Below are 27,817 nucleotides of genomic sequence, written 5' to 3'. Positions count from 1 at the left end.
ACTTCTCATAACCACTATTTTGTCATTTCCTAAGTGGGTTATGGGGTAGTTGGGTTTCTCACCCTCTTTTGGCGTTATGCACCAAATTTCTCAACTCCTTTCATGTCTTCATGTAAGGAGGTTATGCCACATGTTTTGTCATTTACCAAGAAGATAAAACCTCCCACTTTTTATGGGGAATAGGAGTTAATGCAGCCCTTGGATGTATATGCTATTATTTTTCTATATAATAAGCACTATACTCTCACCCTCATTAGTTCAGTGATAGCTTGGTGAGAGTCTTCTCCAAAATTCTCTTATGTCTCTATTTTCTTTCTCTAATATTAGATTTATCTTCATTCAGCTATTTTGATCTTCAATCATCTGTTGCTTGAAGTTGCAAGTGATCTACGATTGACATCAGATCTTGGCTCGGTTTTTGTTTCATGCAAAATCTAGCATGGTATTAGAGACGTGTTGTCTAGTATATATTATTTCTTTTTTTATTTATTTGAGAGATTTGAGACTATTAGATATCTAATACTTTCCTTAAAAATGAAGTATGCTCTTCTCCTGCATTCTTGTGTGACCTAGAGAATCAGAACAATATAAAGGAAAATAAGCTTCTAGACTAATCTCATTTATTATGTATGTGTTCCTTAAAGATCTAGGTGATTGTAGTTTTTTTGGTAATATTGGAAGCTTATTCAACATTTCCAGAGTGTCTAAAAGGCTTGAGAAAGTCAAAAGTGACTTTTATTTCACCAAATCAGAGTTTGGAAGACATAGTTAAAAAAACCACAGTGAAATCCTTTTATTGGAGCTATTTTTATTTCTGCTTTAGAATTATATCTTTCTCTCATTTGCAGGAAAAACAATTTCTGGGTTTTCTCGCTAGCATTGAAAAAAATTTGTGTTTTTTGATGGTGTTCCCAGAAAATTATTACTTTTTGCATAAATTGTGTTTGAACATGGCATGAGTCATTTTTCTAGATGGCAAATTCATCAACCTCTCTTAAAAGTTGCATAACTTTTGCCTCAAGTGTCAATTTTTTGCAAATGAGTATTTGATGGAAATCTAGAAATGAGCGCTTTCCATTCTTGCAAATCTCATTGAAATATTATGACTTTTTTATCAGATATTGCAAGTTGAATTAGCTGCCTTTTTTTCCTTGAATGGGTCATATCTTTCACCTCACAACTTTGTTTTTTAAAACTAAATAGTTGTTGGAAAGGTATTAAGATGCATTGAGAAGCTATAAGGCTAACTTTTTCAAATCTTGTATCAAAATTATTTGTATTGGAAATTTCTATTTTTGGTCATTAATGCCTTAAAAGCATTGTAATCTGATAAAAGGACTTGTAAACACACTAATTATAAAGTACCACCCTTATAATATTTGGGGGGGGGTGATTTTTGAGACTAGTGGAAATGGGGGGTGTCTTGAGTGTCTTCTTTCTTGCACTTTTTCTAATTCTTTGCAATCTTCTTTTTTGCTATCATGGATGCATCTATAGTTCCTCTTTTAACACCATATAATTATTTTGAATGGAAATTGTAGTCACATAAATCTGTCCATTTTAATTAAATGAATATTTCATATTTATTTGATTAAAAATCCACTAGCCATCAATTAATTAAATTAATATTTAATTAATTCATCCCCAAACATTCTTCTATTAATTAAATAAATTATTCAATTTATTTTAATTAATTCATTAAATCAAATTTCAATCAATTAAATAAATAAAATCTATTTATTTAATTATATCCCCCTATTCCTCTTTTAAATAAATTAAATAAAACATTTATTTAAATCATTATCCCCACCCCACTTGCATTTTCCTACAAATACAACTTGCACACATTTATTGAAATAAATGAATTTTTATTTTTATAAAATCCTATTTTCCCTCACCCACCAAATCCACTTGCAAAAATCTAATCCCCTTCTAGATTCTTCTAACCCCTTCTTGATTAGCCTAATCCATCCCCTAATTATTGTCACATTCCTAAGCAAAATGGAGTCACTTCTCAAAGACCCCAAAGTCTTTGATAACCATTAAAGGCTTTCAACCTTCAACCACTTAATTCCTCAAAGTCTTTGATAGCCATTAAAGGCTTCCAACTTTCAACCACTTAATCCCCCAAAGTCTCCAATAACCATTAATGGTTAACCCAAACCCTTCCACATGGTTAAAACATTTGTTTTGACTCAACCTCCACCCAACCCAAGGGTCTCATCAAGCCTTTAATGCTTTGACCATGATTATCTCTTAATCATTTGCACAAAGGTTTATCCTTGGATTAACTCCTAATCCAGTGGGTAATCTTAAATTAGACTTGACCCTTACCTTCTAGATAACCATAAGGTCTTCTCAGGCATTCAATGCCTCCAACCCCTTTCTTTCAACCCAATCCTATGTTGACACTTGTCACCATTTTATTGGTGCAAATTGTGCACATGGATCCCCAACTTTCAAGCTTGACCCTTGATTAAACCTTTCAATCCTGGCCATCCATTGCTCCATTTTTCCTATAAATAGAGCCCATTCCTTCATAATCTAGATCCTGAAAACTTGTATGCATTTAAGCTATAGGCATTTTTAGAGATCATTTAGCATAATTATCTAATATCTTGTTATTTTAGATAAAATCAATCATTTTAGCATCAATAGATTAGTATTAGCTTTTCATTTCATATTTGAAGCTATACTACAATCTCAATCCTCCATAAGCATCCATAGTGCAAAAAGCTGCTCAGAGCTACACTATTTTGGAACTTGGAGAGGAGAGGAACAAGGGAGAAGGAACTAAGAGTTTTGTAGTCTCTCTTTTGGTATGCCTTTTTAGATTAGTTTTTGATTGACTGACACTAATGGTTTTGCGTGTTTTGTGTTATTTTATCATTGACTAACCTTGTGCCATTTAGGAGGGCATCAGAAATATAAGATGATAATATATCTGAAAAGGCATGGGTATCATCGTGTTACAATGGGACTTGAAAATAAACCTCAGGATGATGCATAAAAGATTAAATGGTTTAATAAATATGATGAAGATTTTGGTACTCTATGTATGTCAGTCTCTCCTGACCTTCTTTTTCATATTGAATATGCCAATAGACCAAATAGAGTGTGGAGCACTTTGGAAAACCTCTTTGGCAAGCAGAATGAACTAAGAGGTCATCGGTTGGAGAATGAACTCATAGGGTTGAATCCAACCAATTTTGACACTATAAAAGACTTCTTCACAAAACTTAAGCCTGTAAAATTACATTTGGAATAGTGTGGAACTAAGAAATATGATAAGCAACTAATCTTTAGTATTCTTTCTAAGTTTGGTCCTAACTATTCAGTGTTTATTTCAACATTATATGCTACAAAATGTGCCCTAGTTACCACATTTAAAATACCTTCTCTAGATGAATTTGTTGTAGAAATCACTAGGGAGTAGCAGAAATTGGTTCAAATGGGTATAATAAAACCCTTTAAGTTGAATTTCTTAGTTGTAAATCAAGGTACAAAAGTCTAATAAGCAAGATAAGAAACAAAATAACCAATGAGAGAAAAAGAAAGATAAAAAAATATGCTACCTCAAAAGCAAATAATTAGACGTCTTCATCAAAAGGTGAACAACCTAATAAGGAGAAGTTCATGTGTTCTTATTGTAAGAATCCTAGTCATGATGAACATAAGTGTTTAAAGAAACAAATTGATCACCTCTCATGTCTTCTTGAAAAGAATAATATCAAGGTGTGTAATTTAGTCAAACAAAGTTCATCAGAAGGATCTTCAAAGGAAATAGATAAGAGTAACGGGAAAGGAAAGGGTAAGGCCCTAGTTGTTGTTTCTTCACAAACTAGATCTTGAATAATTGACTTGGGTACTTCTCACCACATGGCTTCTTCAAAAGATGATGTCACCTCTTTAGAGCCATATTCTATTCCTACCACACTAATGGGTGATGACACTCCTATTGAAGTGCATGGGAGAGGGTCTGTTGATATGGGTGAAGGAACATTTGAGGATGTCCTTTGTGTTCCAAATTTATCAACTAATCTCTTATCTATTTATCAGATCACTCACACTAGTTCTAGAAAATGAGTTGAATTCACACTAGATATAATGGTAATTAGTGAAATTCATAATGGGTCTATTGTTGTTGTGGGAAAATCAGATTATATCCATTTTCTCACTTTGTTCCTAACTCTCCTTTGATAGTTTTACTCACTCATGCAGATGAGGTGAGTTGTTTGTGGCATCAACGATTTCACCACTTGAACTATCGTTACTTGCAACAACTCAGTCAATAGGACATTGTTTCAGGGATGCCTTCTATTCAATTTTCTAATGGAGTTTGTCAGCGATGCATTCGTGGTAAGCATCCTAAGGAGAAGTATGATAAAGTCAAAGCATGGAGAGCTACATAATTATTGGAGTTGGTACACAGTGACTTGGCATGACCATTTCCACAACCATCTTTTAGTAGGGCTAGATATGTCTTGACATTCTTGAATGACTTTTCTAGATATATATGGGTTTACTTTCTAAAACAAAAGTCTGAAGTCCTTGAGAATTTTCTAGATTTCAAAGCTTTTGCAAAGAAACAATCTAGGAAGTTCATCAAGATTCTGCATATAGATAATGGGGGTGAATATGTTAATAATTAGTTTGAACAATTTTGTGCTTCAGAAGGTATCAACATGTCGCACATAGTTCCATAGAGTCCTTAGGATAATTGTGTTACAAAATGCAAGAATAGGTCCTCGAAGGAGATGGTTAACAATCAATTTGAATAATTTTGTGCTTTAGAAGGTATCAATATACAACACATTGTTCCATATATTCCTTAGCTGAATGGTTTCATAGAATGCAATAATAGGTCCTTGAAGGAGATGGAGTGAATTAGAATATGTCCTCAAAGGAGATGGAGTGAATTATGATTCACTCCAAGTGTTTGGCACCTTTATATTGAGCATAGGCTGTGAACTCTGCATATTACATCCAAAACCAAGTTCCTCACAAAGTTGTGAAGGGGGTATCTCCTTTTCAAGCATGGATTGGTCGGAAACCTATAGTTAAGCACTTTGGAGTGTTTGGTTCTCTTGCCTGGGCCCACATTTTAGAAATGAAACATAAGGCTATTGATCTGTAGAGCAAGCCTTGCATATTTTACAATGTCAAAGGGTATGAGTTATTCATTGAGAGGAGTGTATTTTGAGGAGAGTTCTTCTAGTTCTTCTCATACCACTTCTCCATCCACTATCACATTGGAGACATTGCATCATGATGACAGTTATTCATAGGATGTTAATCCTCCTAATCTTGATGAGGAATATTCTTCCTCCACTTCAAATGGTGACAGTAATGATGAGGATTCACATTCCTCTCATAGTCATCATTCAGAGGTTGATGATTCTCCCCTAGACTCTCTAGCCTCAGTGCCTCTTTGGGCTTGACAAACATTTGAGTCAGCAGGAGATTGGCTTGCTGATCCATCAGATACTAGAAGAACAAGATCATAATTTCAGCAAGCTCCACATCTCTTCATTGCTTCAGTTCTGATCCATAGTGTTTTTGAGAAGCTTTAGGTGTTTCTGAGTGGGATGTTACAATGCAAGAAGAGTTTAATTCCTTGGAAATAAATCACACATGGGATTAAGTTCCTCTTTCTAAGGGAAGAAAACTTTTTTGATGCAAGTGGATCTATCAAACAAAACTTGTAGTAGATGGGTCAGTTGATAAGTATAAATCTCACTTGGTAGAAAAAGGATTTTCCCAAGTTCCAGGGGTTGATTACTCTAAGACTTTTGCTTTAGTTGCTAGAATCTATTCCATCTGACTTGTCCTTGCTATAGGTGCAGCCCATTGTTGGGAAGTTCATCAGATGGATGTGAAGAGTACATTTCTTCATGGTGACCTTCGGGAGGAAATCTACATGAACCAACCATAGGGGTCAACTTCGAAAGTCTCTCTATGGCCTCAAATAGGCTCCTCAAGCTTGATATGCCAAGATGGACCCATTCCTTCTAACAATTGGTTTCACTTGATGCTATTCTGATCCGAACATATATATTTTGCAGCAAGATGATACTCTCATATTTCTAGTTCTCTATGTTGATGACTTGTTGATCACGGGGAGTCACTCATCCACCATCAAGGAAATGAAAAATTGTTCTACATGATAGATTTTTGATGTCAAACTTGGGTCTTCTACATTACTTCTTGGAGATTGAGATCACTCAATCATCTTTAGGTATCTTCCTTGGACAACCCAAGTATGCACTTGATATGCTCTCTAGATTTTTTATGGCTAACTATAAGCCTACACCTACTCCATTTTTGTCAGGGATCAAACTTGAGCCTAAGTGATCTTCACCCTTGGTTGATGGAACTTTATACTGATGCCTTGTTGGGAGCCATATCTACTTGACTCATATGAGACCTTATATTTCATATGTTGTGGGCATGGTCTCTAGATTCATGCAGGAGCCACATGACTTGCATTGGAAAGAAGCTAAGCGGATCCTCCACTACATTCAAGGTACTCATAATTATGGAATTCAGTATGCAACATGCATGGATATTGACTCAGGGATATACACATTTCAATTGGGCGGGTGATTATGAAGATCTCAAGTCTACTTCAAAGTATTGCTTCTCACTTGGTTCTAGTCTAGTTTGTTGGTTGAGAAAGAAGTAGTTTGTAATTTCTCTTTCATCGACAAAGGTTGAGTATCGAGGGGAAGTCAATGCCACCATTGAGGCTATTTGGCTTCATATAATTCTCACAAAGTTAGGTATTCCAATCAGAAAGCTTACCATCATCTTTTATGATAATCAAAGTGCTATACATATCTCAAGAAATCCAGTTCATCACCAGAGGATGAAACACATTGAGATACATATGCACTATATTCAGGAGTTAATTCAAGAAGGCATCATTGATCTTAAGTATTGTTCTACATTGGAATAAAATGCAAACTTCTTCACCCAACCCTTCACCGAAAGGAAGTTCCTTCATTTGCAAGCTTTGCTTGGGATGTGACAAGTGTCTACTTAAGGAGGGGCTTCTTAGTTCTTCATTATTTCTCTCTCTCTATTTATGTGGGGGGGGGGGGGTGGGGGGGGCTATTCCTCTTATGGGGGGATTATTTAGGGGGTGATATATGTGTACGTGGGTACCTAACAAGTCCTAATTTGTTGGGACCCATAATTTCACCCACCTAAGCTATGCTTAAGGGGGGGTGTTAGTGTAGGTTTTTTATTTTCCTTATGTTAGGGGGTATTTATTTTTCCTACACATTATTTAAGCTTTCTTACATTATTAGGAGTGGTTAATATGAGGACACATGGTGAAATAATTTAGCTACATGTGTAACTCTCCACCTCACATGGGTACTACCAACTTTCTCAACTCCTTTCATGTCTTCATGTAAGGAGGTTATGCCACATGATTTGTAATTTATCAAGGTAAAACCTCCCACTTTTATGGGGAATAGGAGTTAAAACACTCCTTCAATGTACATGCTATTATTTTTTTATATAATAAGCACTATACTCTCACCTTCACTAGTTCAGTGATAGCTTGGTGAGAGTCTTCTCCAAATTCTCTTATGTCTCTATTTTTTCTCTCATATTAGATTTATCTTCATTCAACTATTTTGTTTTTTGATCATTTGTTGCTTGGAGTTGCATGTGATCTACGACCGACATCAAATCCTAGCTCAATTATTTCTTCTCACATAATCTAACAGATGCAAAGTGAGGACTATGAAAGGATTATACATAAAATATGAGGAATAAGGATGGACTGGGCAAAGGCAAATGCAAGCATTATGCAAGATAGACTAGGCAAGGACATATGCAATATAGACTATGTAATATAGATTATGCAAGGACTATATGAGGACCTATTTGGATGGACTATGCAATATGAGGACTAAGGACTTTGAACCAACATATGATCACAAAATATGTGAATAAGAAACTTTGTTTTGGGATTTTGAGACCTTTTTTGATAGTTTTGGTATTGATTGGGTTGGTTTTTTGAGTGACCTTATTTGAGAACAATTATGTGTTTGGAGGGTTTTTGAAAACACTACATATATAGATCAAAGATAGTATGGCCAATTGGATTTGTTTTGACAACTCTGATATTCAGAGTTACATGAGAAAGGCCTAGATTGGCCCAATAAGAACTACCTTTGATTGGTTTAAAACATCGAACAAATTAGAGACATAAGGAAAGCATTTACAACTTGGGCTGGAAAGAGGAAACCATCCGATGGGGCCCCTGGAACAAAATACCCAAGAAAGATAGACAAATAGATAACTGGTAGCACTGGCTCCCCCACCACAACACTCACTTCTCAGGCATACCAAATTCTCTTACCCCAAATATCTAGAGATATTGTAACAATGGTATTCCTATCTCATTCTTGAAAGGTACATGAGGGGTATCTATGAGGTACGATTTGCACTCCCTAAACCATCAAATGTGGGATTTTTGTCAACTAAAAAAATTGGCATGTAGTATAGTTCTAAGGAATCACTAGTCCAATGAGGGATTCTTCAAGCAAGCCGCTTGAGGCTTGAACTGAGCTTATCAATGCAGAGGGGGCATCCACATATGCCAAATTTACTCAGCACTCTAGCAGCCTGACCAACATATTTATATGGTGGCTCGCAAAACCCACTCGAGATCATGTTGGGAGAGTCGATATCCCCAACATGTTCCAATTTGAGATACCTTTGTGGGGTGATTAAATTCCCAATCAAAGATAGCCCTCACTACTAAAATAAAAATTGGGTATCACTATCACTTTTCCCTATCTCCCAAGACCTCGAAGGTGGGTGGAAAGGTACTTCATACAACTATGGTCCATTCTACAAAATGTGAAAGTGCACCAAAAATGGAAAACAAGAGTTCATTAAACTTAAATCATTGCAATGTGTGAGATGTCCTAAACATAAAACAAATCCATGTCTATTTTTTAGCCCAAATCAAAGTGTGAATTGCATACACAAGTTTATTTTAAAGCACCAAACTGAAGTGTGAATAAAAATAGAAATTAATAAAAGAAACCCTGCAATCCACAAGTTAGTAGTTTCACAAAAGGCTTTGACTAATCGATCCTTCTCTATTTCCTCTCTACATACTGCAAACAGAGCATAAGCAAAATAAAAAAACTAGAACATAAAAGAAATGACAAGAAAAAAATGTCATCTATTTTATCAAACCAATGTGAAATAATATCTAAACAAATGTGAAACAAAAACTAAACTAATGTGTGAAATTATGCTATAGGTAATGTGAAATTCTGATACAATGGATGTGAAATTATGTCAGAATGAATATGATACGACAACTAGAGTACTGATAAGAAAAAAAAAAAGAAGAGAAAATTTGCAAAATAGAAGATTGTTATCAAATAAACAATGTGGTTCCTTCTATCATGTTGTATTTCGCTATGTAGGCCTCAACTCATTTTGGTATCTGAAATAAGCGATTTGGAGTTCAGGTTCGTTGAATTTTCTTTCTACCTACAAGATCTTCTAAAAATATTGTTGTTATCCTCTCTGTTCATCCTTTCTCCTGGATCTTGAGATCTTGAACCTTACTTTGCATGCCATGGATTAGGTTCTTGTTAGACAAATGTATGTGGTGCAGTAGCACCTAGTTTTATTGCATTTTTCAAAATTTTGGAGTGATTGATCATGTTTGGGGTCAATGGGTGAACAAATGACTATTTAAAATTCCAAGTGTGTGGTTTAAGGTTATTTCTAGTTTTGTTGTCTCGTGTTTTAGCTTATTTGCTCAGTTTTGGCCAAAGTGCCTTTGTAAGCCAAAAATGTCATCATTTTGCAAAATAGTGTAAAACTCTTTGCAAGGCCTCATAAGGCTTTTGGACATGTTATTTTAGTGTTAGGGAACCATCCTAGGGAGTTTGGAGTGAGTAAAGATGCATAAGTTTCAAAAATGCAAATTGGAGCAAAAGTTGTCATTGTTGCTTGACAACTTTTTGCAACTTTAGGAGCAACTTTTCAAAAATTGATCAAATTGGTGGTTAAGAAACCAATGGGTTGTTGGTTATGAGAAAGGAGACATATATAATTCTTTTTAAATCATTGTAAATGGTTTGGAAGATTCAAGAGAAAATTTTGAATAACATTTGAAGGCAATTTTTTAGATTTTTTCATAAAACTTGTAATTTTGGTTATAGCGGTCCATACCAGATGGATTGATCTTGGTAATGTACTTTAATGGTGGTTTAGCATAATTTTTTGTGGTGCTTAGGAAGTGTTTATACTCTTTCATAGTTCAGGTTTAGTGCTTTGTTTGTAAATTTTCTTGAACTACACTACTCTCGGTCTGAGTAAAGGATTAATACCCTAGCAATGGCTCCAACTAGAAATCCCACTGTGTTTTCTGAATGGACCTTGGGATTAAAGTCATGGAGCCTATGTAAAATGTGTATATCCATTTTGGTTCCTTGGATATTTTTTTGAAACAATTTGATATCAAGTCCTAGGCGAGCTTTGTCATAGCCCGGCTAAGGAACTTGACTATCATGTCCACTTTTGCTTGCAAGGATGAACAAATATGGTTGTGACAAGTGTTTGGCATGGAAGAAGGAATCCTAATAGATCCTCAATAGAATTATGGATTTGTGATAGAGTGTGGGAATCAAAAAACCCTATTGGAGAAGGCTCTTAACCCTTAAACCCTCAAAAAGAGCCATTTTGGGGTCCGTACCTATACGGACGTGTCAGCCAACCTAACCTCCCGAATATCAAAGAATGTCCAAAAGGGTATCTTGATCTCTAAATATTTTAGGGGGTCTTTTGGATTTTGTCTGAGAAATTAAGCAAAAACTGTGGAGGTAGGGCTAAAAGGGGCTCTTAGGGCTACTAGAAAATAGGAACTTGTGAAAGCGACGCGGAAATAGAGTGAAACAAGTCACAAAACCACATGATGGGATTTGTTACACCATCTCAGCAACCTCCTATTCCTGTACAAGTGAAGGTTAAAGAATTTGATATCTTGATGGTTGAACTTACTCTAGTGAGTTCTAGCCTAGGTCTTGAGTAATTGAGAAAACTAGTTGATAGAGAGTTTCCCAAAAGAGTTTAGGTGTTGGAATTGGTTCATGGATGAAGAGTAGGGTGTAAAAAAGTATGGAGACCCACTATAACATCTTTTACCAACCTACTAATCAAAGTCCAACTCTTTTGTGAGATCCTCCATATCAGTATGAAAGTAAAAAATAGAAAATTTTCAGAATCAAGAAGATTAATTATAATTAGAGATAAAGAAAGGCCGCGAACAAAAATGACTCAATTGCTTGTTTGTGTTCTCATCCTAGACGTATGTTAAATTCCCAACCAATGAATGTGAAATGCCAACTGTTAAGTGAACAAATATAAAATTCTATATAGACTAATGCAAAAAGATATTTGTGCCTATGAGAATCCATACACAGAACCTGAAAAAACACCAAATCATGCAAAAATATCATTTGTTGTTACTTCACATTGAGTTCACCATTGTTTTCACATCAAATATCATGAGAAATTAAGCTATAGGCTAAGGCAAAACACGAAACCCAACTAATTAACTAGATTTAATGCAAATCAATGAAAATACTGCGAAATAAGGACATTAAACTAAATAAGAAGAAACCCCTTTATGGAAGATTTGCTTACATTTCTCTTCTCTTCTCTGCATAATGTTGACTCTCAGTGTTGTTATGATTAACTTACAAAATGGAACAAATATTTGAAGTTTGTGATTAAGAAAATTGAGGAGAAATAGGTTGAATTTATAGATTCTGAAGGGTGAGAATGGACGGTTGGCATTCATTCTGGAATAGAATCAATCAATAATGGAGATTGATTGAGACAAAACTAATTGGGAGTTCAACTCATTTGATTGATGAGTCAACTGGAATTGATTGGTTAGTGAACTGATTAGATTGATTAGTGAACTAAGTTTATTGGTTTGTTAATTCATTTGATTACTTTGTTCTGAAAAGCTTATTTGAGTTAAACAAGGTGATTGATGAGTTAACTGAGGAGATGACTGAATAGATTACGTAGTTGACTGAATTGATTGCATAGTCAGACTGAAAGTGAGTGGGAGTTAGAATTTCAACATGTGATGTAGGAACTTAGTTGACTGAATTGATTGTCTAGTCAGATTGAAAGTGAGTGGGAGTTAGAATTTCAACATGTGATGTAGCAATTTGAGATGAAATTCACATTTCATTTTCATTTTAATTTTAATTTGGATTTTCAAAATGTGAAATGCACATGAAATTAATTGAAATTTCATGTAATTAGAATTTTGGGATTTGAATTTTGAAGTTGAAGAATAAATTAGTTAATTAAACAATCTAAATAAATTATTTTATTATTTTAAATTTAATTTAATTAAATAATAAAGATTATTTAATTAAAGGATCAAATCAAAATTAATTAAATAATAAATATTTAATTTATTGTATAGAAAGGGTTAAATAATTAATTGATTAAGGAGATAGAAATAGAATAATTGGTAACATTAAAATGATGATTAAAATTAATTTAGAAGAATTTAATCAGTTTAATTAAATAATTAAAAAATTATTTAATTATTAAGACGAATAATCAATGCATGATCAATGAGACATTTTTAGGTGTCTACACTTCTCTGCAATTATCCCTTAAGAAGTGATGCCAAATAGAAATGTGTTTGGTTCTTGAATGCATCACCAGATTCTTTGAAATATTTATTGCACTAGTATTATCACACATAATAGGAATGCTCTAAAAGATTTAACAGATGCTCTAAGAGATTTAACGAATGCTCTAATATATTTAACAAATTCCCTAAAAGATTTTGCAAATACGCTAAAAGATTTTTCATATGCATTAAAAAATTGGTCAAATGCGCGATTCTGCCTTTTTAGTAGGTTTTTGATAATTTTGTCAGTTGTGATCATTTTTTTATGATTTTGGATTTTTACTAGAGGCATGTTGTGATGTCCTTGAGGTTCTTGGCTTTGTGTATTTCCCAGATTTGAATGTTTCATTTTTATTTGGGCTCTAGTAAGAGGGATATTGCCTCATCATTGACGATTGTGCATATATGTTGTCATATCTCTAGCAAGAAGGAGAACACCTTGTTGTTGAGGATGATTTATGTATGCTCCAACGTGAGGCATGTGATCTGCTATTGAGGATTGTATTTTTTTATGGTTGAGTAACATGTATATGTGTCTTACTCTTGCTTATTGTTATGTTTTTTATAGTGGAGGCTCTTGTTTGCAATTTGGCTTTATAAACTATTTTATACTTCAGATTGTATCAATGAGATTGTGACTATGTTTATGTCATTTGTGAGCTTTCATGGCATTATTTTGATGTTATTTTGATGAGTATTTTCCCTAAGGTTATGGTCCATGGTTGGGAGAGTGGACTATTGCATCTGTAGGACTAGGGTCATGAGCAATAGACTGCTAAGAAAGGGTCTAGACCTATCATGGAACCACATGAAGAGTTTATGGATAATTGCAAGTGATACCATAATTAATTGATTAGTGGGTTTGGGTAATAGTGTAATGCCCCGCCAAAAATCCTAAAGGAAAACAATACAACTAGGAAACTAAAAGGGTATAATAATTTTTTTTTAAAGAACAAGTGCACTAATTATAACCATTCCATGTCTAATAACATAGCGGAAGACTAACACATGATTTCCTAAGGGTTACCAACGAAGATTAATTCGCAAATTATGTTAACACCATGGTTAATCCAACTATTCATCTAAATAGGAAAATCAAATGCTTAAGACAAAAACCACACATACATTCATATTCCACAATGAAAGAATCAAAGTACTCCAATGCATTCATTTCTAATAGATCATATATATAAAAGATTAAGGCAACTAAAATAAAAAACATTTCAATGATTCCCTTTTACAATATCCATAAATATATGGTTACCACAAATATCGCGGATTACAAAGTGACAATATCAAGGTTACATAAAAGTTTGATACCATGACCACAGACATGAGTTGGTACATGAACCACGAACCAATAACACTAGCAAAGCCCTTCCTCACCTGAAGATACATTCCAGAACATCGAATGGGAAGTGGCACTACCACTTGACCATGTGATCCCGAAATGGAACCACCCCACTGTGCTAGGATATAGTAGAAAACCCTCAAGCAAGCAAAGTAAGACAAGTACAAAAGAACTACAAGACTCCGCAACATCCATGTGACTCAACACCCAAACACTAGTGACTCTAAGGAGAGAGTGTCATCACATAGCTTAAGATGGATACCATGGTACAACCTCCTAGGTCTCGGCTCTCTGTCTTGGTAACCTCTCCCAGCTTCTGGCTCCAACTAAGTCTCATGCGGACCCTACCAATCCTTTCATGAAGACAAGGTGGTAAGTTTTCCATTCCAGGCCTTCTCGTAACATTATGAGCCCTGTACAAGCACTACACCTATGCATGAGGCACATTATCTTAATTAATATTTATTCTAACCACCCCCTAATCAATTATTAGGTTATCACTTTTTATCTGACTTCCGATGGGTTATCCTATCATCCACTTCAGGCACGACCCCCACTCGAAAACCACTCTCTCTCATAGGACACTATAGGAAAGGTCTCTCTATGAGAACTCTATGGCGAAATAGACAACCATACCTAATCCTGACAAACCACAAGTGAAGGATACACAATCACTAACCAAAGATTGACCATTTGGACAAAACATACAATGGCTCACATCAATAAGGTTACACATCAACACCTAACCAAGGAAATATAATAACATAGGACACAATGACAACTCAACCAGAATTGCAACGAAATTTAAACTTGACTGAAAACACCATTTACACAAGATCCTAATATAGGTAATCTTTTCTTAAAACAACAAAATGCATAAATATATTTCAAATTAAAACTTCCAGAAAATAATAATTACAACTATATTAATACACTATTTAATAAGTCATAAACCTAATGTTTCATCTTTTTCGTAGTTCAATTTCAGAGGTTCTCTCTCTATCCTCTAGCTCTATTTTCTAAAGGGTTGGGTGATCTAATTTTCTAAGAGTTTCACTAAGTTTAATCTACCAACTTTTATAAAATATATCATTAATGCATCTATACTTGCATGATTGTAATAAATTGATTGATATTGTGACTCTAACTATTTCATAAATATAAATCTAGATCATTCTTAATCTATTAAATCCTTTAAACAAAACATACTAGATTTGAGCCTACCTTAAGAAACGCGATCCATGGCTATTATGATCCTTGATAACTTCAAATTGTCTGCAATACATCTGGGTTCCAATACTTTCCACCTCAGCGCTCTTCTATCTCACGAGATCTCTATTTTGAGTCCTTACCCTTTCTATATTTTAAGAATTTCTCTGATAATAATAAAGTAATTAACACTCATTCAAGAGCATAACCCCTAAGTTCGACACTAAATCAGAGATGATCATCGTTGATCTTTTACAACTTGATCATAAACACATCAAAATCTCCACTATTCCATTCTCCCTAATCTCTTGTCACTCTTGTACGTTCTTTCTCTCCTCTATCTTGCTCTCTTTTTCTTATTTTCTCTCTGCTCCAACTTGCTATTTGCTATCTTCCTCTATATCTTTTCCTACCTTCTCTTCTTCATTCTATTCTCTAATCCTTCATTGCATCTCACCTCCCCCTTCTCTTCCAACTCAATGGTCTATATATAGTGTTGTCATCTACCCTCTTTCCTACTTTTGGGATATCTCTCTTAGTGGTGGATTGATTCTAAATGACACCACTCAAGGTTTTATTGCAACATAATAGTCCTAAATGGTTTTGAATTCTTATGTGTTCACATGCAAAGTTATCCATTAACTTCTTATGTGACACCAACCACCATAGTTGTTAAGTCCATAATTATAGATTATCCATGTGGATTTTAAATCCAATAATAAGTTGTCTTTACTAAAAATAACTTCCTAAAAACATGCAAGTTAAATAACTATCTTAAACATGTTGATCACGGTGGATATCAGTGGTTTACGTGAGCTGGTGAACCATGCTACTTCCCAAATTAATCCCTACATTAATCCCTTTGATCATATAACATGAAAGACGTGGTTGCGAGGTCCGATTATCTTTAAACTCTATGTGTTTGTTTGCATGTATACTTGATACCAACCTAACAACATCCTTCTCTTAACTCGTTGTTCACTGCAATCGTGGGATACCAGTCTAGTGATTTAATCAACTTCTCTGCCATTTCACCGTGGTTTGGGGGGTAATCGGTGGTGTTGACTCCCTCCATTACTATACTTTCCACGTTAACTTTCCAACCATAAAGTTTAAGTGGCTGCATGTGGTTTATGTGTCTTGAAATGTGGCTTACTTAGCATTAAACTCCACGATTCCTAAGTTGCAATGTGGTTGGTGTACGTAGAAAAAGAAGTGGTCGGTGTTTAACTCCATGTGGCATAGTTTTTATTTAAATGGGAGGAGGGGTGGTCATTGGTAATACCGACCCCTCCCTTTAATTAAGGGGGGTGGTCGATATTACTATCGGCCACCCTAGTTATTGTTTTAATAACTTTCTTTAACCCACCACCTTATCATTATTTCAAATTTTTAGTTTTTAATTTATTTATATTTATATATATATTTAATGATTTTTCATTAATATATATATTAAACATTAAACTTGTCAACAAATTCTTTAATAACCATTTTTCATAAATATATATTTAAATATATTATGGATTTTCATAAAGTAATTAAATTCTGCAAATCTATTTACATATTCAATAATTACACACGTATCTACGATAAAACCTCTAGATTTCTACATCTAACTAATGGTCTATGCCTACGTGTTGGTCCTATGCCACATGTCAACTTATAGTGGTCATTGTTCTTAGCTCTGAGTTAAATGGAAGACTAATCAACCTCCCAATCTGCCATACGACATAGTCGCTTATACTAACCCGCCACCTTTCTCAAAATGTAAGTACATGCAACTATATAGTAATTTGCAATGTAAATAATAAACTTTAAATGTATAAATAATAATAAATAATACTAATTTATATATATGTGATTATGTGTGATTGATAAAATCAAGTTGTCTACCATTTAACTTACATCTATATAACAAACGATTAATCATTCTATATGCTAGGTCGTAGAATTAAAATATTTCAACTTATCATAAATCATAGTAAATAATCAATATAATTAGTCATAAACTATATTCACCTTCGAATATATATAAGTTTATAATCGATTCCTAATATTTAAAATACGTACAAATATAGTATAATTTTGAAAACCAAACATAGAATATAGTTTCGATAATTCACCTACTTCTACATGAAGGATGTTAAATCATAGAGTCACCATTTAATTCACATTATTAACAATTTTTGACCCTTCCAAGACAAATAAAATGTAACATGCAATAATTAAAATCACTAAACACACAAACTAAGCAAACCTCAAGAAAATACTCATAAAAGATCAAACAACAAAATACGAAGGCCAAACAAACTGACAGGACGACCAACCAACAACACTCACATGAGTGTAACTAAATAAAATAGGGTCAACTACTATCTCCTCCACTTCCATCAAAAAATATAAGGCATGCTCAGACCTGTGAAGCCAGGTGGAGATGATACCCCATACCTACCCGGTACTTGTACCTACAATTATCCTGCATCACCGAACCACACATGCATATATACAATATAGAAAACACGATATACACACCGATGAAGGAGATTCGCGACTTTTTCTGTCTCACTGAAATGAGTGAAGGAAAATCCTCCCCTTGCATCCAATACACTGGCAAACACACAAGATATAATTCCACATTGCATAGATAAAGTAAAGTGTCAATACATAGCAATGATCCATAAAATGCCATAAATCACAAGTACTGAAATACTGCAAATAAATTATGCATCTCATATCCATATAAAGCATGAAATAATGTCATATAAGTCTGAATAACAAATCATGGTAATGTATCCACTGAAAAAAACCAATAAAATATGAGTCCAATGAGTTTAAACGAGTAGGGGTACTACAAATAGGAATTCACATAATCAAGATAATGAATTTGAGTTGTGTGCCCCAATTATGGGTCCCAACAAGATATTTTGGGATGGCAGATTCCAGGGAGATGGTTTTGGAATCTATGATTGGGAAGACCATTGGTGCGATAGACCGACCTTCCTTGTAATTTGGCTCCAAGGGTTGAGGCAGATTCTGCATGAGGCTAGCATGTGATAACACTCTTCCCTACATGTGTCCATTATCCTTATTCCCTTTTGTTGTTGATTAAGCCTCTGGGAGTTTATTGATTTATGATTAGCTTTATGATATGATTGGTTTCATTGGTATTGGTTGTTATCTTGTGGTTGTCATGTTGAGTCCCTTGATTGTTAGGTGTCATCCTAGGTCTTGAGTGTGATTTGGAACCCCATGTCATCTCCTAGCATAGGGGGTGGTTCCTATTTGGTTCCACATGGTCGAGTGATTTGATGCCTTCTTGCATTGGGATGTTCCTCATTGATGCTAATGTGTGTGGTTATGGATTATATGATGATTCATTATGTAGCAGATGTGCAACTGATTTCTATGTATTGAGATTGAATAATGTACTCATGATGGTATTGTAAATGTAAAGAAGACTATGTACTTGTATCATGTACTCTTTGTAATAGGATATGATATTGATGTAAAAAATATGATCTTGTAATGAAATAAGATGATGTTTTATCAAATGGTTCATGTTGTAGAAATGTTTGTTACATTAGGTATGTGATCTTATGATGGTTTAGAGAATCAGATAATTAGACTTGGGGCATTCTTGTTATAACGTCTGCTTCTTATTTGGTTTATAAACATGAATTTCTAATTGGAAAGTAGACTAGTTGTTTCTGACATGATCTTATACATGTGTATGGATAGTAATCTTGATGCATTGAGTAAGGAATAATCTAGTTCCATTAGGAGAAAGATGTATTAAGTTTCATGATATGAAATTATAGGGATTAGGAACATTTGAGTTGGTGCCTTAAAATGAACATGGATAACTATGGGGTTATGGAGATATATTGATAATTCATAATCTCATCATAAGAAGAAATGAGTAGAATTTAAATGCATTGATTGTTATTGATTTCATGATGAAGATATGTTATTGAGATGTTTCTAGTAAGTAGTGACGTTGAGATACCCTAGGGAAAGAATCAATGGATATTTACATATGTTAATAATTAAGATGATAATTCTGCTTGCGTTAAATGTATATATATATATATATATTTGTTATTTAGTTTGGTTATTTTCTCTAGGGTATTTTGGCAAGCATTACATTTTTTCCCATTCCTTCTTGTTGCGGGATGGTGGCGCTACCATTTCTTTATAGTAGAAACTACCCCGCAAAGATTTTTGTCTTCATCCTACCTTATTGTGGGATGGAGGGGCAATAAGTCCATCATTTTATTGATATCCCTAGAAACTACCCCAAGTAGATTTTTATCTCAAGTCTTCCTTGTTGCGGGATGATGGGGCAACAAACCCATCGTGTTATTGACATTCCCTGTCATAGTTTCCTAGCCGCCTTTGGTCAACATAGAGAGTTGACCACAAAATAGTGATAGTGATAACATGATGTGTTATGTGCTTCCTATAACAATGTGCGACTGACACTCCCTATAACTACATGCTACTAACATAGTGTGTTAGCATAACTACAACTGCACTTTTTGAGTCAAACCAGTTTTCTCGATGTCTTATCAAATCAATGGCCTATGTCTTCTTTTTGCAATTACAAGACCAAGCAAACTTCCAATTGTGTTCTTTTTCTTCTCTGTGGCTTGTGATTAAATGCCTTTGCATCTCTAACTAGTGGGTGTGAAGCTATCACTTTGCATATTCCTTGTCAAGTTGCACTAGCTCTCTATGGCACTTATTATCTCTACATCTCTATCCACTACATCTTCTAAACCATTGACATCAATGATAGTCTAATGCCAACATTTTCAACTATCTTCTTGAGTCTTTTGTTAAAACATTTGTATACCTTTCTTTTTGTTTCTCAGTAACCAAGAAATATTCTTCATCAACTCTTGAATCAAACTTCCTAAGATCATCTCCATATCTTCTGATAGAACATTTGTTTCTAAATATTTTGAAATTCTTGATAGTAGTAGGTATGTTATACCTAATCTCACAAGGGGTCTTGGAATTATTAACTCTCACCTTCAATCTATTAATAATATATACTATAGTATGCACATCTTCCTTCCAATAAACACCCAATAGATTAACATCTTTCAATATTGTTATAGTGATCTCATGAACAATCCTATTTACCCTTTCAAAATTCCATTTTGTTGTGGTGTCCTAGGAGAAAACACATGTCTCGTAATACCATGCTCTTCACAAAACCTTTCAAACTCATTTGATGTAAATTCATCTGCTCTATCTGAGCTTAAGCATTTGGTCTTAGAATGAATTTCATTTTCAACCATAGATTTTAAAATCTTAAATATATCTAAATATTTTGATTTCTCTTTTATTAAAGTAACCCATGTCATTTTATAATAATCATCAAATATCACAAAGTACCTTTCACCATTAAGTGCCCTTTTCATAGTAGGTCTACATAGATTGGTATGTATTAGCTCCAAAGGTTTTGAAGTAGAAAAATCATTGTTCTTAAATTTTATCTTTGTCCATTTTACCATTTGGCATTCCTTGTATAATGTGTTTGCAAGCTTGGTAATATTTGGCATGTCTCTAACAACATGTGTAGAACTAATCTTCACCAAGTTATCAAAGTTTGTGTGTCCCATCCTCTTGTGACAAATACAACACTCACTACTCTGATAAATTAAACAATTGCCATTTATAGCTTCCTTCAAGTAATACATATTTCTATCAGTTCATGTTGCTTTTGCAACCAGTCTTCTAGAGTTATCTTTTCAGATCTCATAACCCTTATCATGAAATGCAAGCCTATATCCTTTACTGCACATCTAACTAACATTGAGAAGATTGTACCTGAAACCCTTAACATATAAAACACCCTTTGTCTTGATCTTCCCATCAATGGATATTGTCCCTTTACGAAAAAACTTGAGAAAATTCTACACCATCATACTTGATTGATTGACCATTTATCTTTTCAAAACTAATAAATTATCTTCTATCACATGTCATGTGGGTTGAGAAACCATTATCAATCACCCTTACATTGAACTCCTCTTTTGCATGCGTAGAACACACAATTAATGATCTTTCATTGTTCTCATTAAACTATCAGATATTGATTTCCTCATCATCATCAACTTTCACAACCATAAAAAAAGTTTCAACACTGGAATCATCATAATCCTCATCTTGCTACTTGCTTTGGAGTAAAAAGTTCTTTTAGGCTTTCCTCCTTTGTCTCTATCATCTATCCTCATGTTTTTATCATTCCTTCTTCTATTTTTTTTTTTCTCTATAAGGACATCTAGCTACAAAATGACCAACCCTTCCATGATTGAAAAACATTAGACATAACTTACATTTGTATTTATTGAACCCCTTCTTTAGTCTTCTCACAAAGTTTACTTTTGCATCATCAAGGTTGTTATTCAGGTTAGCATCATCTTCTTCTTTCTTACTTTCTTTAAATGTAGCTTCCCTTTTTAGTTTATTCAGTTCAATGTTTCTCATCTGTAAGGCAACGTGGGATCCATATAGTTGATCTATAGTATAAGTATCCAAATATCTACTTTATGAACAATGACAAACACCTTAGGAACTAAATATTTAGTAATATTCCTAAGTGACTTCCTCACAACTTCATATTCTTTCATTTCTCCTCCAACATGAGTGAATCTAGACACAACTTTTGTTATTGAATGTATAGAGCTATCAATACTTTCAAAATCTAACATTCTTAAGCTATCAAATCTATTCTTGATATTTCACAACTTGACTTGCTTTATCTTCTTGTCTCCTTCATAAATGTTTCTAAGTTTCTCCCATACATCCTTGGAATATTTATAGCCCATCACCTTCAAGTGTTCATTATTAGACTATCCACTTATAATTACATTCCTTTCCTTTCCATTTTTCACATGTACCCTGATCTCATTTGAAGTAGTGAGAAGAGTAGAGGAAGAAGTGTAAAAAATCTACAATTGACTTCCAAATTCCAAAATCCATAGAGTCCCTATATAATTCCATCATCATTTTCCAAAAAGAATAATTTGTGCCATCAAACTTGGGAATATTGTAAGATTTTTCTTGCAACATCCATAATCTACCTCAAGTGGTTAAGCTTCTTCTAAAGGAACTATTCTCTGATACCAATTGTTGAACACAACTTCATAATGAGAGGGGCAGGTGAATTAGTCCAAACATTAAACACTTAAACTTTATTTTACCAAAACATTGTTAGATTAATCTTAACCTTATCAACAATAATGAAAGATAAAATATCATACACATGAGAAGATTAGATTTATGTGGAAAATCCAAACAAGAAAAAATAATAGTGAGTGTCAACTCATAATATATGAAATGATTGGAAATCTATTTTAATCTCGTTGCCAAGGAAGAACACTACCACCTAAAATGACTTGTAGGCTAAGATGCACTATTTAAGGGAAAGGTACATCAAAACTTGCAGGCTGAAGCTCACTACTCAAAAGAAAAATACATAAGGACTTGTAGGTTGAATCTCATTGCTCTAGGATAATATACAAAGACTTGTAGAATGAAGATCACTTCTTTAGGGAAGATACAATATCCCAAAATTTGAATCAACAAGATTAAGTCTTCTCCAAATATGAATCCGCCCTTGAACCAATGTCCCAAGTAGCCAACTCTAACAACAATCATCACCACACTTTCACTATCTTTGCATCACAAATTTCTGCAAATCATATGATCATGAAAGCACACTCGCGCATATTTTGATTTATACACTCACATCACAACTCCATATTGATCTTCTATACATACCATCTTCTTCATTGCAAACATAAATTAGATACATAAATTAGATTGGCCAAAAAAATGATAAGCATAGGTTCTATTAAATGTATACAAATTCTTATTCATTTTAACATTATTATTATTATTATTATTATTATTTTATGTAGCATCGTAATTTGTACACCCTTAATTGGGTGGTACAATTCCATGCTTAGGTTAGCACCCACCTTAGTGTGTTTGAATCTTGTATTTCAATTTCCCTTTAAGAATTTAATTAATTAATTTAATTAAATCTAAAGTCATCTTTCATCACTCTACATATCATAGAATTGGGCCCTTAACCCTAAGTGTTGCCCTTTTTATTTTACTCTTGGAATTAATTATTTAATCAAAAACCCTATTTATGTCCTATTTTGATCTTCAAGTCCCGATTTCGCATATCTACACACCTCAAATCTCCACATACTCCTAGAATTGATTTTAGAATCACAATATCTTGCTTCCCAAAAAATTTGGCAAAAATTTGGTCGGACCAAGAGGCAGCCTCTTGGTCCTGACATTTTCTCCCTGAATTTTGGGAGCATGTTTTGGTAGTGTTTTAATATTTGAATCCAGAGAATTGTGAAATTTTAATTGATTCTAGGACATCCTATGATCAAAAACAAAGATAGGGTTTCATACATATAGCCTTCTCTTTCCTCATTTGAAGGATCAATTTACAAGCAATTCAAGGAGCCTCTTATGAAGTGAAAGTGTAGGTTATGTGGAATCTATAATCAGCAAATCAAGTATTCATCAAGCATTTATCAATCCTTTATCAATCATATTCAACATCAATTAGGAGCTTTGAAGACATTAAAGAATAATAGGAGATCATCGATTGTTGATTGGCTTGTACCTCTCCCTTAGGGTTTGGTATGATTTCATGTTATTTTCATGTCTTTGTATGAGCTTCATAACATTCATGCTTTGGATCCATTATTTCATATGTGATTTGAAGCATTTACATTTACATTTACAATCAATTAGGTTTTACTCTCCAAAGTATAGAGTAGAACTCTAGATCTACTTTCTTGCTCATTTAGGATCTTACATGCATACAATATTCTTGCACACACATTTTAAATACATCATCAGATATTAGTGGAGGTGGAAATCACCAAAACAAGGGGTTTGACTAAGGCAAAACCCTATATAGCCACCTAGACGCCATTTTTCAAGTTGCAAGTGTAAGTATAGGAATCTGACAAGCGCACGACATTCAAAACTAGTGGAACACATAGGTATAGACTCAATCTCAAATCTAGATCTCAATTTTCTAGGACCAAGGCATGGCACCCCGGTCCTTTTTTATTTGCAACACTTTTTGGTAGTTCAACATTTCAGACTCTCAAGACCTGGATTCTAAATGTTCAGCTTCTTTTGGTATCAAGGACCAAGGCATGGAATCTTAGTCATGCACAGTCGACATCAAATTCTAGTGGCAAGTGCACATATGAGTTCTTTTTCTAGTTCTGTACTCAGTCCTGTAGTTTTAGATCTGCAAGTTTCTATATTTTCAGTTCATATTTGCACCTTTGTTCATCTCCTAGCATAGTTAATCATTGCATCACATTTTGCACATATCCTCTTCATAGAATAAAAGTAATAGAAACCCTAAAACATTCCCTGACCCTCTATCTCTCTTACAAGGAGTACTCAAAGTGAATTATCTCTTAGGTTCTTTCATATTCCAATGTGTGGAGGAAAGTGGGGTTAGGTCCTAAACTACACGATCCCCTTTTTTGACACCACATTTTTGTAAACCCAAAGTGAATCCAACCTTCTTAGATCTGCATTTTCTAATTAGATCTTGTTATTTAATTTTTCTTTTCTATAAAAAACATAAAAAACTCAAATAATATTGGTATATGCATTATGTGTTTATTTTTTAAGCATATAGCTCATGCACTTTTATGTTTTTCACATAGTTAATCACATAACTACTTAATTGCTTAGACAGTTAATTTACTTTCTTTTCTTGCATTGTTTCTTTCATTATGTTTTGTAAAACAAAAGGATATTTTCAAATATTTTCATGCCAAATTTTTTTTTTGGTCTGCTTCCCCGGACCCCATTTTACCTACATCGGCCTTCGACCGACTTGTCTTTGCACCATGATAGTTTCTTAGACCTTCTTATGAGTCTTCACTCCTCTCCTAAAGATCCTACTAAGGAAATTTTGAGGTAAGAGGATGATTTCAATAACACAACTATTAATGCTCTCCCTTCCAAAGATGAAGCATTAAAGAATAATGGTATTCCCTCTCCCAAAATTGTCTCTACCCATGAGGATACCCTAGTTCAAGAAAAGACTCCTAATATTTCTTCTAAAGATCTCCCTCCCAAGGATGAAGCTTTGAATAGTGATGTTGATCCTTCTCCTAGAGAGTACCTCTCCCATGTAGATCCTTTGGTGATAGAGGATGATATGATCTTTCCTACCAATACTGCACCTTCTTTGAATACTCTTCCTTCTAGTGATGGAACATTAATGACTATGGTAATCCCTCTCCCAACATTAAACTTATTCATGATAACATTTTTGTGTAAGAAGAGACTATCAACACTTCTTTCAATAATTCTTATCATATGAATGATGTTGATCATTCTCCTAAAATGCATACACCTTGTAAGGATACTTTGGAACAAGAGAATTTTCTTTGATTACAAGGATTTACTATCATTAATAATCCCCTCTATGAGGATATCCCTTTCACTCAATCCAAAGAAATTCCTACTCATGAAGAAACATTTAAGGTTGATAATCCTCTTTATGAGCCACCTAATGCTTTCAACTCCACTAGACCTTCCTGACATGTTCCCAAACCATCTTCAATCAATATGATACATGGGAATGAAACACCTAACAAATCCATCTTCATAGTTCAAGGTGCTAGTCCTTTTTCAAATTCTCAACCTCTTAGCAAGAATCTTTTTGTGGTTCAAGGTGGTTATAGTAATCTAAGGCGAAGGATGTTGCTTCTGTGGAGGCTAAAGAGTGATCAAACAGTGACAGATCTGAGGAGGAGAGTGGTGACTCTTCTAATAAGGATACAGATTTTGAGGTAGTTAGTGGAGGAGTAGGTTTGATGGGATTGGCAAGCATAGCAATAGAGGAGGAATCCGAGGAGGAGGATGTGCAACCATTGGCCTAATGAAGGAGGATTGATATTCCCCCTCCTACCTCTTGATAGGTTGGTATATAGGATCCATAGCCTTTGTAGCCACAAGGTTTGCAGATTAGAGTGCCTCCTCATCAACAGCAGGCATAGGTAGCAGCATTGCAGTCCTTACTGCATAGGGTATAGGGTCATCTTACACAGTCTCAGGAACACAGAGATAGAGTAGAGACAAGTAGTGACAATGTTTCTAGAGCGGGACATAGAGATAGAGTGATGCAACTAGGCAGAGGAGACAATGCAATCATTGTAGTAGGCAGCCACACAAGGTGTGATAGGGGACACCATCTAGAGTCTCTTTGAGCAGACAGGGCAGGCAGAGTATTACAATACTCTATACTTCTAGGTTGTGCCATCAGACCGACGTGCTCCTACCTATGCTGCTAGTTCTTGGCATGAAGGTTCTCAAAGACAGAGGGGTAGAGAGGGAGTTGTGGGTCCCAGGAGGGATGCTCCTAGTAGTAGCACAAGTGCAGATAGCTTGATCTCTTGGCAGGTAGGTCTTGGTGGTTGTCAGGCTGATCCTGCATCGTGATCATGATCATAGATTCTGTATTTGTACCTTGATGTACATATATCTTCATATTTTGATGACCTCCTGATATGATACTTTGTTGTACTTTGATCTTATTGATATGCTAGTCAGCGATGTTCTCATATGATGTTTTAATGATCTTCATTTATTACCTTGATACTAATGTTACGTGATGTGATGAACATTTGTTATTGATATATATCTAGAGACTTTGGTCATTTGATTACCTCACTGGTGATATATTTTTGACAGATATCCTTTGTTTTTCCTTTGGATCAACATGTGGTCACACATATATATGATGATATGTTATGGATGCAACTACTTAGATTTTGATGAGCTATATGATATGATTTTGATCTAGATGATTTTTGCAAATGCTGATGCAGATGATGTGATGTGTGTGTTGTGGGTGATTTATATGCTTTAGATGATGATTGTAATGTGCTATATGGTTGGAAGGTGATATGCAAATGATGATTGGATTTAATGATTGTAGATGCTTAAGATTTGTGCAAATGTTGCTAACTTGTTTTGTGCTTTTGTGTGCAGGGAATAATGCAATCTAGAATGGTACATATGCTTGATATGATGATGCTCATGTATGGGATGCATTGCAATAATGATAAGATTTTGATTTGTGAATGTATCTTGAAAATGAGATGTATGAAATGAAAATGATAATGTGATATCTATCTTGAAAATGAGATGAATGAAATGATAATGATAATGTGAGATCTATCCTAAAAATGAGATGTATGAAATGATAATGTTAACTAATGCAATGAATGTAACTATATGCAAGATTCTAACATGGTCTAAATGATAATGATAATGTAAACCTAATATGATTATGAGAATGCACCTAATGATTTATATGGAACCATATGAAAAATGAAAAATAATGATGATATGCAATCTAATGCAAGATTAACATATTATGCTATTAATGATCTTAGAATGATATGCAAGCTAATGAAAGATTAAGCTGATAATGATATAATACTAATGAAATGATATGCAAC

General features: G+C 34.2%; 1 protein-coding gene across 1 annotated transcript in view; it reads left to right on the top strand.

The window, feature by feature from the left end:
* LOC131066554 (indole-3-pyruvate monooxygenase YUCCA2) overlaps positions 1–27,476 on the top strand; it is a 56,282-nt gene extending 28,806 nt beyond the window's left edge. The window contains exon 5 of the transcript XR_009111688.2: positions 27,345–27,476. The gene's annotated coding sequence lies outside the window, so the exon portion shown is untranslated. The remainder of the gene's footprint in view (positions 1–27,344) is intronic.
* The last annotated feature ends 341 nt before the right edge of the window (positions 27,477–27,817 follow it).

This window comes from Cryptomeria japonica, chromosome 5 (assembly GCF_030272615.1).
Source record: "Cryptomeria japonica chromosome 5, Sugi_1.0, whole genome shotgun sequence".
In the NCBI taxonomy this organism is placed as follows: domain Eukaryota; kingdom Viridiplantae; phylum Streptophyta; class Pinopsida; order Cupressales; family Cupressaceae; genus Cryptomeria; species Cryptomeria japonica.
Note: the sequence above shows the minus strand (reverse complement) of the source record. Positions and strands in the feature narration are given on the sequence as shown.